The 6,434-nt window shown below is 37.1% G+C and overlaps 1 pseudogene; it reads right to left on the bottom strand.

The window, feature by feature from the left end:
• Positions 1–1,620: 1,620 nt before the first annotated feature.
• LOC100020760 (MIF4G domain-containing protein-like) lies at positions 1,621–3,205 on the bottom strand (annotated as a pseudogene).
• Positions 3,206–6,434: the final 3,229 nt, after the last annotated feature.

The raw sequence follows: 6,434 nt of genomic DNA, 5'->3' as shown, positions 1-6,434 counted from the left end.
ACAGGAGCCCAGAAAAACATAAATAAGGAGGACAAATTATAAAGTTACATAATAAATTTCTAATTTGCTTAAGAAAAGAAAGTTGCACATTTAGAAAATTCTTAGGGGTACTAGATGATTATGGTGAATGATCAATTGGGTTGAGAAGTCTCCCAAATGATCATGGGGGGGCTTGTGGAGATGAAATTAACTCTTCCCTGTCCATTTTTAGATTTAATCACCAGCATCATACACACCCCACTTACACTTGAGTGGGAGAGGTCTCTGACCCATGTGTACTAAGGTGGGTGATGAATCTGAATCTATTGACTGCCCTGTGGGCAAACTTAAGCAAAGTTGTAGCTGTAATTGGTACATGTAAAATGGACACAGGAAGTGACAAAAAGGAATGGTCTTTAAAAATGCCAAGAACTTCTTGTGAAGAAGTTCTTTGTCTTCAACTTGATCTTGGAGGAGCTCTGACTGAGGACCTCAGACTGCTTCTATTTTCCTTAGAACTACCATGTGGGGTGAGTGAAAAAGACTGACTCCTTTCCTTGATTTTCTGAAGGGACTACCCTCAGGAGAGGCCTCCCCTCTTGAGAGAGGCTTCCTGCATACCCAGGTCCTTGGCTCAAGGCTGAGACCCCTCCAGATAAGCATTAATCATCCCTGCCTTGGTTGAAACAATGGGTGTAGCAAAATACTTAGTGTGTAGGATAGATATCTTACTCTATCCTCTCTGATTTTCTTACTTTCACTCTTTCTATATTTTATAAATAAATTGCTAAAAAAAATCATTTTGGAATTGATTAATTCCTGGTGACCCTACTCCTAAATAATCTATTCCAACATTTTATATTAACCCCTTACAGTCTTACTCTTACACAAATAATAGAGATTTGCTAGATTTTTGTGAAAAACATTTTTTTGCTATTCTGCTTTGTGAATGCAAATGCATTTTTTGTGGCAATTGTTAAATTCAGAACAAAAATAAAGAAAAATCTAAAAGAAAAAATAAAACTTATAAATGCAGAAGTTCAATAAAAAAAAACATTAACAAGATCCCTTAGCTTTTCATTGGTACATATGAATTATGTTTTCATGTACTAAACAACTGGAACATATGATTATTGTGACATTGTTAGTTTTCTTCAAAAGATCACAGAGAATAGCAGAGTGATTATAGTATTGATGGTTTGTTAAAGTTCTAGAATTTTTACCAGGAATCGAAGATCACATTCTTTTGTTTACAAGGATATATATATATATATATATATATATATAAGCATTTATATTTTTATGTCCCACATCTTCTTTGGCTTGCTAGGTTGTAGAGGGGTTTGGAGGTGAGGGACAGGAGGTCACTAGACATAATGTGAAAAACTTGTGTCAAAATTATAAACAAAAATTGTAAATTATATCTTGTATTGATGAATGGAACTGTCTACAAATGAATAGTTATAGGCAAGAGGAAAGGTTTGCCTTGGAAAATTACAATTTAACAAGATTACAAATTATAATGTTTACAACCACATGAGATTACCATGCCTAGCCTGGATGTCACTTGTTAAGCTTATAACACAGGGAAATTTTATTCAAACTTTTAAAAAAATGTTGGTTCCTAAAATTCCTTGCAACTTTTTTTTTCACTTTTAGAAAATGTTTACTAGAAAAATCCTACACTGGTTCATAATAAATTACATGTATATGTTTATATATTTTTAAATCCCACACTGAACCAGTGTTTTGGTCAGCAGCTCATTAAAACTTGTCTGGATAAAATACCCTTGTTTCCCCAAGTCATTTTTGTACAAAAATTATAAAAAGCAATAAACCCAGTTTCTAACATACTCCTTATGCTCTGGTGCCTTGGCCTCTTTACCTGGCACAACCTCATCTTTAGAAACCTCCCTTTCATGCAGGTAATTCAAAGACTAGACCCCAGTTCAATTATCTGACTTAGATTTTTCCCTTTCATGTTTTATCTTTTGAAGATATCAAAGCATCTTAATCTGAGTCTCCATTTTATAAATCAGGAAACTGAGGTATCTAGATGATGTACTTAAGTCTGTTGGAGAAATAGCCCAACTCAGTTGAGTTGGGTGTTCTAGATAGTGCGTCGGTCTCAAAATCAAGAAGACCTAGGTTTGAATGCTGTTTCAGACACTTAATGGATCTCTGTAACCCCTGAGCAAATCATTTAACTCAGTTTCCTTATCTGTAAAGTGAGGGAGTTGAGCTCATTGTCTTCTGAGGTTCCTTCTAACTCTATCTGTGCTTCTCTGTAGTTGAAATACAATGCAGTGGGCCAGGATGCTGCTTTCTGTCACCCTTCTGGAGAAGGTAAAAAGATCAGAAGTGCTGAATTAAGTGAGTAGGGGACAGGAAGAAAGTTGCTTAGGGCCAGACTGATGTAAGCCCAGAGTCTGAAGTTGGGGAGTACCCCTAGTAGCAGACAGATTGGAACAGAGAAATCTTTGAATGTAAATTCAGGTGTGTGAGCCTAAGCTTGGGGCTGCCTTAGTAAGGGTGAGTAATGTGTAGAAAGAAGCCTAAGGTGCTGGTGAATGGACCTCGATTGGGGCAGCCTAGTCTGAAACCTCACTGTAATAATATTTCTGGGCAGCAGGGGTGGTCCTCCAGCCAGCAGCCCGGAATTCAATAAGCTCCAGGAGCAAGAGCTGGGACAGGGAGCTGAGCCCATCCTGAAGCAGGAAGCCATCACGCAGCAAACCAAACAGCTCATCCATCCTCTGCCCATTCATTTTCTCCAGCTGCTCACCAATTTGGTGCAGTTGCAACACCAGGCAGTCCACCTCCTCTTCCTCGTTCAGGCTGTCCGGCTGTGCCAGTCAGAAAAGGCAGTCAAAGACAGGGTTGACCAATGCCATCATAGGTATGTTGTTCACCTGAATGATGGTGTAGCAGATGCGTCCAGCTTCCTTGCTGAACACGCAGTCTTTCAGGGATTGGTCCACAATCACATTGGCCACTTTCTCCAAATCCACAGCACCAGGTTCTTTGAGGGCAGTCTTCAGTAACCTCTGGGTCTCAGCATCGAAGGACTTAATTTCATACTCTTCCCGGCCTGGTTCACCCATGACTGCCCAGCCACCCCCAGCTGAGGGGCAGGGAGAGCTGGCAGCACCTGCCGGGCCGAGACCATCCCTATCTTCCCGGCACCCTCAGACGCCGGATCAGCAAGGACATAGTGCACTTCTTTGGTCAGGAGCCGCAGCCAGCATTCACCTTGATCCAGCGTCTCAGGTTAGGTCATTTCTGAACGCACTTGGGGAGCTCCGCAGACCCCCCTTGCAACTTTTAAGATGGTATGTTACCTTGTTTCTTATTACCCTATCAGATTTTCTTTTCTTTTCAGCAATTATGTACTCAGCCTACTGATCTGTTCTTGTGCCTAGACATTATGCACCTTAGCAGGGTACATGACCTCATCAGTTTCCAGGCAAAATGATATTTTCCTTAAGACAAAGGGGAAAGCCATTAGTCCCTAAGATACATTAGAGAAAAGGATCAAGTTTTATCATATTCCCAATTAAATATATTTATTGTAATGCAAGACAAACTTATTCAGTGGAACCTCTTTGGAATGAATGAGAGGGCCCTATAAATGTGTGAATCTTGAAATTTCTCAGACTTGTGAATGTTGAAAAATTTCCCAGACCCTACTTCATAAGGTTGGATTAAGACCATTCCCCAATAGGACCATTTCCCATTTGGGCAGTGAAGCTACTTAGATCAGGAATGTGAGACCTCTACTCCACCCCTACTTAAGTCTGCCCTAGGGGAAGATAAAGTTGTAAACTCTTTGCTGAACAATGAAAAGTACTTAAACCCATACTTATAGTAAGACAAAAAGTTCTTAGACTGTGCCTATTTTTACGACTGATACAAAGGGGTGCTAAGTACCTATAAAGGTCAGGCAACTGGTGAATTTACAAGGAACAAAGAGCTGAGAAACTTACTCAAAGCTTTCCTGGTATGAATTACTCAAAATTTTACAGTTTCTTAGGTGTAAACTAAGAATGGTCTGTCCTTTGAAAAAAAGTCTACTGTGATTGGTAGATGGGAGAACTTAGGGGAGGTGACATAGGAGAAAATTCCCTATATAAGGAGATAACAGTCTCTTGAAAACAGTCTCTAAGGAGGCTGTTGGGAGAGAGCTCTGGAAACAGGCTCTTGGGAGAGTCTCTGGCTGGAACTCCCTTTGAGGAGACTCTGTCTCTCCCGGGTCTCTCTTGGGACAGTCAGATGGGAAGTCTGAATTGCAGCTGGTGCCTCTCTGATCACTAGAATCCTTGCTTGGACAGATCTTGTGGTGAGTGATTAAGGACTGACTGATCTCTCTCTTAAGACTCAGGTCTAGGCCATGTTGGCTTAAGGCCCTTCATACTTATTCCTTTCTTTTTCTCTCTTTCACTCTTTCTTTAATTCCTCATTATAATAATTAATTAAGTTCTCTATAAAAACCCAGTTGACTTGAGCATATTTTATAATTGGGTATATTTCCCTGGTGACCACCTTATATATTGATTTAAAAACAAGACTCTGTTGTGAAAACATATTTTCTGTGGTCACAATTTACTCATCCACTCTTATATCTACTACAATTTAAGTCTTCCACTATTTAATCACTACAGTTTAGGACACCAACTATTTTAACTCTAACAAATGGATATAATTAAACATCAGTAAAAAGGGAAAGATTTCTGGATATGGGTAAATATTTTTAAGGAAATATATTTTCCAAGACCTAATAGAAGATACTGGTCCTTTTAATCTGATGTTAGCCATGATATACTCAGAGTAAAGAACAGCAAGCTAGGACAATATGGTCCAGGTTTGTTTGTTTGTTTGTTTTGTTCTGTTTTGTAAAAGTAGAAATTGAGTGGATACATTGTCTAGGTGGACTATGGTGATGTACAATATACATTCCACATGAAATTTAAAATATCTTTCATTGTTTTCTCTTTCAATAATATTCTTACTTGTTACAAAGCAAAAACAAAAGTCCTATACTTGGTAGTTCTACCTCCCCATGTCCCCCAGAAGAGAAAAATAAAACCATTCCAATACTTCATTAGAATATTAAAATAAAATAATTGAATGTAAAATGTTCAAAGAGCTCTGAGTCAAATATTTTGTACTTGCAAGTTAATTTATATTTTATCTATTTTCATTCTTAAAACAAATATTTGGATTATTGAGTGTCTAATAGGAAAGTGGTTGATGATGGAGCAATTTTTGAAAAGTATATTGTTAGTGTTTGATCATCAGGATCAAAATTGTGAATGGCAACTGTAACTAGTTATCATTTGTCCACAGATGTTGCTTTCTGGACTTTAAACCTGGCAACATGATACTGGGGCAGTGAACCAAGACCTTGTAATTTAAGGAGAAACTGAGAAATAAAAAGAATTTAATTTTGGACAATAATAGAAATCTTGGCATTAAATATTTGTATGACTATGAGAAATCATTTTTACTTTTGAGGGTCTCAGCTTAGTCATCCATTAAATATCAGTAAGAGGCATGATCAATGGATAGAGTTTTGGTCATTCAGGAAGACCTGAGTTTAAATCCAGTCTCAGACACTTTCTGTGATCTTCCACAAATCATTTAAACTTTGATTGCCAGACAAAAAGATACACTTGAGAAGGAAATGGCAACCCACTTCAGTATCCTTGCCAAGAAAACAACATGGATAGCTATAATCCAGTGGATCACAAAGAGGCAGATAGAACTGAATGACTGAACAACAATGAAGCACTAATAATATTATATGGACTACCTGTCTTTTAGAGCTGTTTTGGAAAAAAATTATTTGTAAAGCTTTATTAACTGTCAATAATTTTGCTGTAACAATTTTATTGTCTCTATGTATATTAGGCCTCTGATTATATTGTGTGACATTTCTCAGAGGAGTACATTGGACCATAGTTTAATACATCTCACTCATTCACTATTATTCTTTTCTTGCATCCTTGGATTGAATTAGAGTTTTGAGAAACCATGTTAATCCACTGGCACAATAAAGACAAATGTATCATTTTTTACAAATGTATAATTTAATAAGAATTGTTAATATAGAGTGATTTCACCCCAATCATATGCCTGTTAAATTGAAATATTAAATGGAAATATAGAGGGGTTTAATTGATGGTATTGTTATATCTGGTTGGTTATAGACTTAGTGTTCCAATCTGTCAAAATTATTATTGATTTTTCTGTCATGTATTGTACTAAATATTTCTTGTAGCATTTTTCTTCAAAATGTTACTTTTAGCTCTATATTTTCTTCACATTTGATAAGCACTATTTTTATAGTCATAGAAACAAAACATAAGCAATTGACCTCTGATTTCAATTGTAAAGGGAACTTATAGATTAAAAAAAACAGCCTCTCAATGAAGGTAGTCATCTTCATTGTAACT

Source organism: Monodelphis domestica, chromosome 3 (assembly GCF_027887165.1).
Source record: "Monodelphis domestica isolate mMonDom1 chromosome 3, mMonDom1.pri, whole genome shotgun sequence".
NCBI lineage: Eukaryota > Metazoa > Chordata > Mammalia > Didelphimorphia > Didelphidae > Monodelphis > Monodelphis domestica.
Note: the sequence above shows the minus strand (reverse complement) of the source record. Positions and strands in the feature narration are given on the sequence as shown.